Source organism: Mastomys coucha, unplaced genomic scaffold (genome assembly GCF_008632895.1).
Source record: "Mastomys coucha isolate ucsf_1 unplaced genomic scaffold, UCSF_Mcou_1 pScaffold9, whole genome shotgun sequence".
In the NCBI taxonomy this organism is placed as follows: domain Eukaryota; kingdom Metazoa; phylum Chordata; class Mammalia; order Rodentia; family Muridae; genus Mastomys; species Mastomys coucha.
The window spans coordinates 63,035,592-63,045,454 of record NW_022196915.1 but is presented as its reverse complement, the minus strand read 5'-3'; the positions used below and the strand labels follow the sequence as shown (position 1 = coordinate 63,045,454).

Here is a 9,863-nt window from a genome sequence, read left to right as displayed (position 1 = left end):
TTTAATGCCCTTCCAGGTTAGTCTTCTGACAAAGAAATCATTTAGCTAACAAAAATACTGAATGCTCAATTGATTTGAAATTTGGGTAAACAGAGGACAATTTTTAGTATAAGTATATCCCAGTGCAACAGTTGGAACATACTTATATTAAAATATTGCACCAAATATCACATAGAACATAGTTATAGTAAACATCGATGATTAAAATGTAACCGTCTGTGTAGTATTTTATCTACATTTGCTTTAGAGAAACTTGCATGTTATAAACATAAGTAAAACAAATAATAAATGTAGCAAAGAAATCCATCCATCAGTAGTCTGGCAATGTATTTTCAGTCTTTTATACCATTATTAATTATATTATATATAATGTATAATATAAAATCTTACCTATAACATAATAATTGATTGAGCTGAAACAAGGCAAGACAAATGGATATGTAGGAAGCACATAATATTCAATTATTTGGGTCTTTATTATTGATCTAAACATGTCCAGTATATAAGAAATCACGTAGTGGTGGACAATAATAAATTCAGTTAAGTATGTTATTTTGTCACCTATCGGCTCAGAGAAAACTGTTCCTTATTATGCATTTTTCCGCTTGTGGCTGTTCTTCCTGGGTGGCACATTTTAGTTCCCAGCTCTTGGCTCCTTTGCTGAACTTTCAGTGGTCACACTTGTGGGCTGTGCTTCTGCACTGCTCGGGACTGAGCGTCACACATGCTCTTCTGGAGCAGTCAGAATAACCAAGGTGAGGAAAGAGAGCAGCCACGGTGCTCTAGATCCGTGAACGGAGGGAGAAGGTAAGAGCTGTCAGTGGGTGCCTGCCCTGGATTCAAGGAAATGTGGTTCTCAGAGCCCTGCTGAAGCAGCCACAGGGAGGTGATGAGCCAACACGGTACCTCGTGTGTACAGGTGCCACAGAGTTCAGAAGAGGGTGTCAGATCCCCCAGAACTGGAGTCACAGGTGGTGTGAGAGGGCACAGAGCCAGCCAGGTCTTCAGGTGCACAGCGAAGGCCTTCCTTAGTCTGTGATCTCCCCAGACGCAGAGGTGGGGGCACACAGGGGAGGCTATACTGCAAATGAGAACCATGAGATCCTACACACACGTGACTGGTGACTGAGACAGAGTCCAAGGCCCAGCCAGGGAAGGCGATCGAACCTGCACTGGAAAATGACAAGAAATCACTAAAACTAGACACAGCACTCCCTGGAAGAGCAGACTCTGGAGCGCTAAAGGCCCAAGATTTGCTTAACAGAATTGACTAGCCGTAGCCTGGCTCTGCATTACCAGTTGACAGGAAATCCACCAAGAGCCCCTCAGCTGTCTGCTTCTGCTGGAGGATTTGGCAAGCAATATCCCTTCCTTCAGGGTGTCCTTTGCCTCTAATCTACAGGATGCTAGGCGCCTCACCCTGAAGCCAGGGTTCTCCTAGCCCTGCCCTGCTCTGTCCTGCATCCCTACCTTCTCAGCTTCCTTTACAGAGCCCTACCCATCCCACTGTCTTCACAGGCAAAGGGCTAGCAGGAGTTCCTATGCAGTTGCATACGTACACATTAATCCTTCTGCCTATACCCCCACCCCATTCCCTTCCTGCTTCTGATGGAACAATACAAAACTTCAAGACCCAACATAAGTCATCAAGAGACCAAAAAGCAATGGACACAAAGTGCTAGGAAGGAGGCAGGAAAAGAGGCCCCCCCTTCTATACCAGGGACTATGAAAATCAGCATGGAGTTTCCTCAGAAAAGTAAACATAAGCTGTATAGCCTAACTATCTCAATCCTACGCATATACCTGAAGGAACGTAAGTCAACATAATACAGAGAAAATTGCACATTCATGTTCTCTGCAGCGTCACTCACAACAGCCAAGATATGAATCCAGCCAGTTAGATGAATGGATAAAGAAAATGTGGTAGCCATATGCAAATGGAGTTTTAGTTGATTGTAAAAAAGAATGTAATTTTGTTTTGTAGTAGATTGACTCAGAGAATGAAATTGTTAGCAAAAAAAATATAGATGGGACTAGAGGCCATCATGATAAGAAAAAATAAGATAGACTTAAAAAGATAACACATCCCGGACTGTGGTGGCGCACGCCTTTAATCCCAGCACTTGGGAGGCAGAGACAGGCGGATTTCTGAGTTCGGCGAGGCCAACCTGGTCTACAAAGTTGACTTCCAAGACAGCCAGGGCTATACAGAGAAACCCTGTCTCGAAAAAACCAAAAAGAAAAAAGAAAAAAAAAGATAAAACATTTTCTCTCAATGATGACAAAGATGATAATGATATGAAGATGGGGCGGAGAAGGATGATACAAGAAAAAAATAAAGAAAAATTCATCACAGTGCCACTGAATGAATTCATGAACTATTTCATTTTTTATTCCTAGTATCTGTCATTGTGCCTAGCAAAGGCTTGTCACTCAAAAATGTGTCTTGCCTGAACTGGACATAATCTCATTTGATTTTTCTCAACACCAATCAGAAGCCAATGTGTTATATTACTTATGTAACTGAAGACAAAGTCTCAAAAGCCATTGTGGCTCCTAAGACCACACAAGAGACTACTCTACTGCAAACATTAAATTAAACAGCTTTTTTTAAAAATGGTTCCACCAGCCATGGATTCTGCTTAAATAATAAAACTTGTCCTCACCTTTGAAGCTATTAAGCAATAAGCATGCACTTGAGAGTACGCCTTGGCCAATAAGAACTGTTTCTGAACCTTCCCTTTGCATAAGGTTGAGTCAGTATCATTAGTTGGGAAATAATTACATAGTCCATAGCCCACAACCCACAAGAGTCTCTGCTTTGTTTTGATTTTTAAATCAACCCTTTTACAGGAAGTTGGTTTTCACCCAGGTAACTGTTGCAAAATATTTACCCAGGTAAGAAAAGCATTAGTCAGCCAATCAGAAGCCCTGCTGTGGTGAGACTTCATCCACCTCATTACGGTTTACTACACCAGGCATCTAATTACCTTCAGGATGGAACACATCCTGTTTCCACTTGCTCAAACTCTCTGACTTGCCCCTTGGCTTTCCAGAGCTGTCTGAGAAGTCTAGGGCGACAACTGGTGACTCAAATCTTTCTTGGAGCTTACAACCAGGAGATTAGTTACATCTCTCACTTGGGGGATGATGGTTGATCATTCAGAAAATAAACACTAGGGTGAGCAGGATTCTCCTCACCAAGAAAGGAGGTGGCCCCAGCCTTGGTACTCTAGCTTGTGCCCTGAGGCTCTCACACCTGTACACCCTCCTCTCCAGAACCTCACACCAACCACAAACAGCAGACCACTTATGCCATCAAAATCTCTGATAAGCTAATTTTCTATCCATTGACACAACATAATAAGCAGAAAATGGGCTTGCTGTACTAAGTGGCTGTTTTTTTAAGGACCTGCTCTGCCTCTTTGTAGCAAGTTACTTGACCTTGAGCAAGTTACTCAACAAGCATGTGTTGTTTGTAATGAGAGGATAACATTGTTGTGTGGCTGAAACAAGACAGTATGTTACAGGGGAGCGCTCAGCTGTCTGATACAAAACCAAATACAAGCTTTCTTTCCTCTTTTCTCCCTCTGTCCCAGAATACTCTAGATTACTGGTTCTCAACCTGAAGGTTGTGATCCTTTTGGTAAACCTCTACCTCCCAAAATATTTACATTATTATTCATAACAGTAGCAAAATTACAGTTATGAAGTAGCAACAAAAACCATTTTTATGGTTGGGGGTCACCACAACATGAGGGTCACAGCGTTAAGAAAGCTGAGAACAGCTGCTCTAAATATAGACCACAAATTCACCCAGCTCAGCCAGCAAGAAGGAGCCACCTACAAATCCAGATTTCTACAAGGTCTAAGACGAGAATATATTTTTATTTTCAGTGCGTCAGTGTGAGTTTTGGAAAGGGTTTTATATAGCCTCAGCTGGCACTGAGTATACAATGTAGCAAAGGATGACTCTGAGCTCCTGATTCTCCAGTCTCCACCTGCCAAGTTCTAGAATTACAGGTGTGCCCACTGACTCAAATGGTTTTATTAGACAATGCTCAGTAAATATGCACGGGGACTATGAAACAAAAGAACATGCCATTGAGATGGACCTCTGTGGATTAGTGTCAATACATGAGTACCTGGCCCAATGTTACTGAATCCTAAGGTGTTTGTGTTTGTTGGTGTGTGTGTTGTTAAAATACAGGAAAGCAAGGCATTCGTTTGAAAGTTTCCAGTTAAGCAGAAATTCAAAACATGTTTTTCAAGTCAAAAAGCCACATTATCAAGCTTAGGCGATGTCTCAGTGGACAGAGGTACTTGCTGCCAAGTCTGACGACTTGCCTTTGACTCATCGACCCATTTGCTTGAAGAAGAGAACCTACTCCCACGAGTTGTCCACCTGCGTGCGTGCATGCTTTGGCACATGCTCGGCTGCGAGCACATATGAGAGACCATTGAAGTAAATAAATGCAATTTCAAGAAAACACACTTCAATGTGCATGCTCTGTGCAAGGTAAAAATTCAGAGTACCACACAGGTTGTCCAGTAGGGTGGACTTGAAAATGAGTGCGCATCCCATGACCCCTGAGTCGTTTTCCGTGCTTGGCAAGCCCCCACACACAAGCCAGAGAGTGATGACCACAGACAGCCCACGTTTAAGGAGCTCTTGCAGAGTGGCTGCGTTACTTCACTAATCCCCAGGAGCCTGCAGCACAGGTGTTATTATGATTGCTATCGCACAGGTGAGGGTGAGAGCGCCTTCCCAAGATCGTCTCTTTGTTAACAGGTATAGTTGACATCAACTATCTGTTTTCCAGATCCCGGTCTCTCCCGTACCAGGCAACACATAGCTGGGAAAACAAACAGAGCGCAGCCCAGGGAGGAACTGAGTGGAGTAGTTTAAGCTGACTTTAAGTTTTCTGGGTAGCTAAAGATGACCTTGAACTCCTGACCCTCTTGACTCCACCTCCCCAATGCTGGAACTATAGGCATGCCCATCTGGCTCAGAGAATGTAATGTGTGTATGAAGACCTATGAACTGAGAGATTATGCACCATGATGAAGGACCTCTGAGAGTATTACCAACACACAGACAGCCGACCCTAATGCCTAAGTTACTAATGCCTAAGTTCTTTGAAGAAACAAGAAACCAAGGCCTTCATTCAAGAGTTTTTAATCAACCTGGGTTCTTGGCATGGATCTCTTGACATAAAGTGTGGCTTCTGTCTGAAGCACAGCATTTTCTACCGACCACCTTTAGCTGAAGGCACTCTGGGTTGGGCAAGCTCACACACAAAAATGGCTTCCAAACTGCTCAGCCAATAAGCAGAGAGAAGCCTACACTTAGGGAAATTGGAGTCAATATTTGTTATGCTCATACAGTCCTAAAGACTAACAGGATGTGGGCACAGAGGAAGTCAACAGACTATGACACACCTCCCACATGCACTGGGGGCCCCACCCTGGCCTGCCCACCACCACGGTCTGCCTGGAACCCTGAGGTGAGGATGGAGGGTGGGTAGCACCTCTGACTCTCCCAAAGCTTAGGCTGGTCGTGCTGTAGGCATAGCCTACATCCTGACGAGGCTAGCACACACTAGCAATAAACCACCAACAGCGAACTAAAACAACAAACACCATCCTGAACAGCTGTCTCCCCCACGCCCACTTTTGTTGAGTGGTCTTGGCAGGGCTCTGCCTGAGCAAACTGGTCCAGGGTAATTATGGGGCCAGTTAGACTGTGGAAGTCTTGGGTAACTCAGGATTGAAAATGGGAGGCAGTCGGTCTATCAGGATGTAGAACTTGTCAACCCCAAACTTTAACTTTCCATTAGTAAAAGGAAGGTTTAAACTTCTTCACGGGCCAATATAAAATAAAATACAATGTGCCATAGTAATCTTTGGATTCGGATAATTCTGGACTTTAATTCTAGAGCCTTTAAAAGCATTTTTTTAATCATTCAACTTATCTATATCTCACATACTTATCCATCAGCTACGGAAAAGAGCCTATCCTAGAGACTAAGCAACCTTCCTAAGGCTGTAGCCCTTTAATTCAGTGCTTTATCTTGTGGTGACCCCAGCCAGAAAATTATTTTTATTACTACTTCATAGCTGTAATTTTGCTACTGTTATGAATCATAATGTAAATATCTGATATGCAGGATACCTGATATATAATCCCTGTAAAAGGGCTGTTTGACTCCCCCTGCCAAAAGGGGTTGGTGACTCACAAATTGAGAACCCTGATGCTCTAGGGGAATAAGGGGGACCAGCGTGGTGCCAAGTCTGATGATCTGAGTTTGATCCCTGGAACCCACATGGTGGAAGGAGGCAACCAACTCCTGCAGGTGCCATGGCACATGCGCACACACATTTACAGGGTTGTGCATACCTACACACGAGGAGGAGGGGGAAGAGGAGGAAGGACAGAGAGAGGAAGGAGAAGCAGACAGAGGAAGGAAGGAGACATACATATTAAAAACACATAAGTTTTGTATTTTCCAAAGATCCTCCATGTCTTTTATTCAATTCAATCGCTGCTTTGTGAGTCAAGAAAAAAAAATTCTCATTTTACACACCCAACAAGCGGCATACAAAATGAGTGACTTGCTAAGATGACAATGGCTAAGTGAAAATCAAAAGAATGTAGATGTTTAAGTTCCTATCTTAAGTGCCTTTCCCCTCTACTCTGAAAGAAACCAAGAAAAGGCCACTTACACGTTTGTTCTGAAGTCTGTAGATTGGCACACCAAATGTGCTATTAGGCATCTGACCAACTCGATTCCTAACCAAGAGCCTTGAATTCTTCTTCTTCTTCCATTCCAATGTATGAGCCCCCGAGACTATTTGTTAGGGAAAATAAACGTGACAAGTCATTGTGACAGCAAAAGCCAATGTGTTCGAATTTGTTGGATCTCAGCCTGGCAATTTGCCTGCATCTTCTGGCATATTCTGATGAAATTATCATTCAACTTACAGTATCTGTCCTCGCAGCCCTGAGTGAATTCCCCTGCCCCATTCATCTGTATTTTCATCTAGCCAAGATGTCAACTTGATATCTTATTTTCCATTCTGCCGAACTCACTAGTAATACAGTCTGTGAAACAACACATCAAAATGGAAATTGTCCCTGGAATATGTAGTTGTAAACATATGTGTTGAGTGGATCATGTGGCAGCCTTTAGAAAAGACAGTTCAGATAGAATTAGGAGATTTAGCACCTAAGATCGATCTGTGCTTTTATTTTCAAACCAAGAAAATGAGATTTCCAGAACCGAGTTTAAAGAGGTGACACTGATATTTAAGCAGCTTCCTTTCCGGAGGCTTTCAGGCCACACACCTGTTATCTTCACATGGAGAGAGTGACAGGAGATTAATTTGTATTCTGTGAAACCTTCACCCAAAGCATTTGATTAATAATAATTACTGGTTTTCATTGAATGCCTATTTTGCACCAGGAGTTTTATACACTACGCAAGGAGACTCAAATCTACTACACTGGTTTTATATGTGACCAAAATTGAGGTTTGGAGAACTTAATAAACTCATTGAGGCCACACAGTAAGTAGAAACTCAGGATTTGAACTAAAAATCGATGCCCTTGACTACTCAGATATTTGAGTTTAATTTGCCCTGAACTTTTCATCTTTAATAATGGAGTTAAAGATTTAGGAATGTGGAGTGCAGAGTGTTCAGGGGCTCCTGGACTAAGTCTATTTTTTGTGTGTTGAATTACACTGCTACTATCTTCCCTTACTCTCCTCAGCCCTGGATGACCTGGTGACCAACAGCAAATACAGTGTCCACTGTCCTGGATCCCACAGTTCAGACCAACGCTTACCAAACAGTCATACAAGAAAAGTGAAACTGAGTCTAGCATCATCCGCCATATTGAATGCTAAGATGGAGACATTCAGAGGTCCTGAGAATTATGGCAAAGATGTCATGGCAGAAAATATGAGATCCACAGCCTATGGAACACCTGCTTTTACACTTTGCCTTGCTTTCTGATACCGTAATAAACATTACAACAAAAAGCAACTTGGTGAGGATTTATTTGGCAGACACATCCCAATTACAGTCAATTGTTGAAAGTAGTCTGGGCAAGAACTCAAGTAGGAGCAGAGGTAGAAAACATGAAGGAGTGCTGTTCCTGGTTTGCTCAGCTTGTTTTCGTATACAACCAAGGACCACTTGCCCAGAGTGACACATTGGGCTTGGCCATTCCACATCAATCAAGAAAATACCCCTAACAGACTTGCCTAGAAGCCAAAGGGATGGAGGTAATCCATCAGTTCAGGGTCCCTCTTTCCCAGGTGACTCTAATGTATGGCAAGTTGACAAAAAAAATTAACCAGCACAAGAAGAAAACAGCAAAAACAATAATGACAGGGTCTCTGACAGAGTCTGGCGGTCAGTGGCTTCAAACTGTAGCTGTTTCATAGTAATTCTCCCATAGCAAAAGACACTGTCTTCTGTCTGAACCTCAGCATGTTTTAAAGAGCAAATCCTGTCGATGAATGGGGAAGGCGGCAGGAGATGTCAGGAATGCTGGAGAGAATATAAACCTGAGGGGTAAGAACTGACATGGTCATTTCTTAAGATGTTCATGCCACTCAAGTAGCAGGATAGCCTTTTCCTGCAGCGGAAGCTCTCTGTAAACTTCGTACACTTTGTAAAATTTGTAAACCCTCGTGGCAGCAAAGTAGCCAGGGCCCCGACTTGAGGAGCTCCTGCACTCAGGCCCCTCTCCAAGACCTCCCTAACTGCCATAACTGGCACAAACGCCATCGCCAGCCCAACAGGCCCCTCCCCCAGCTTATGCTAATTTTAAGTGAAAAGTCTGAACAAATGCGACCAATCACTGAGCACAAAAACTCACCAATCCCTGAACAGGAAAACCCACCAATAGCTGAGCTCCCCAAGCTCAGGACTTGAAACCCCACCAAATCCTCACCCTGAAAATCTCCATCCTAGAACGTCCACGCCACAAGAACCCCTAGGTTAGCATTGTCCAATTGCTTGTTGATGTCTGCTCTCTCCTGGGAGCATAGGCAGCAACACTTGGATTCGTTCCTCCTCTCCCTGGACTCTCCAATAAGTCTTTTTTATGAGATGTGCTGTCTGGTGTGACTCATCGGAAGACAACAAGAAGCAATGAAGAGAAGGGAAGGAGCGGAGCTGGCTCCTAAGCGCCTCAGCTCAGCTGGGGATGCCCTCCCCTGGGAGTTACAACAACTCGGCTGAGGAGGCATCCTCTAAGAGCTATGTAGTTCCTGGTCTCCATGTCTCAGGATGCCTTTCCTTAGGACACTGTCCCACCACAGAGCTGTGTGGTTCCTGGGTGTCCGAGTCCCATGACACCGTCTCATCCGAGCGGAAAGGCTAATACATTGACAAGTAGCCTTAGAGCTGAAGAGCTTTGAAGCTTTGGATTCAAATAGCGCTTTCCATTTTAGACCTGGAAACATAAACATAGACCTCTCCCCCTCCCCCTCCCTCTCCTTCCCTCTCCCTCCCCCTCTCTCTATATATGTACTATGTACATAATGTATATATGGATACAATAGCAATTTATGATTAAGGCATCGTGGCCCTCTGTTCCCACATTTATTAGCTGTTGAATAAGCCTATAAGGTAGGTCTTGTCAACACTTCTGGTGCACCAGAGGCCTGTTCAACATACTAATGCTGAGCCAGAATTCAAACCCTTTCTATATACAGTTGTGGATTGTAGCTCACGTAAGCATCTACCCTCACTGCTCACAACCACCCTTCAGCGGAAGCATTGCTAACACTCCACAGATGAGAACACAAAGCGTAAGTCGTGGAGTTCTTTTTTTTTTTTTTTTTTTT

The 9,863-nt window shown here is 43.5% G+C and overlaps 1 long non-coding RNA gene across 1 annotated transcript; it reads right to left on the bottom strand.

The window, feature by feature from the left end:
• Positions 1–457: 457 nt before the first annotated feature.
• LOC116084743 lies at positions 458–6,842 on the bottom strand. Its single transcript, XR_004116248.1, has 2 exons — positions 6,727–6,842; positions 458–1,172 (listed from the first exon to the last, which is right to left on the bottom strand). It is a non-coding gene; the product is annotated as an uncharacterized LOC116084743 (long non-coding RNA).
• Positions 6,843–9,863: the final 3,021 nt, after the last annotated feature.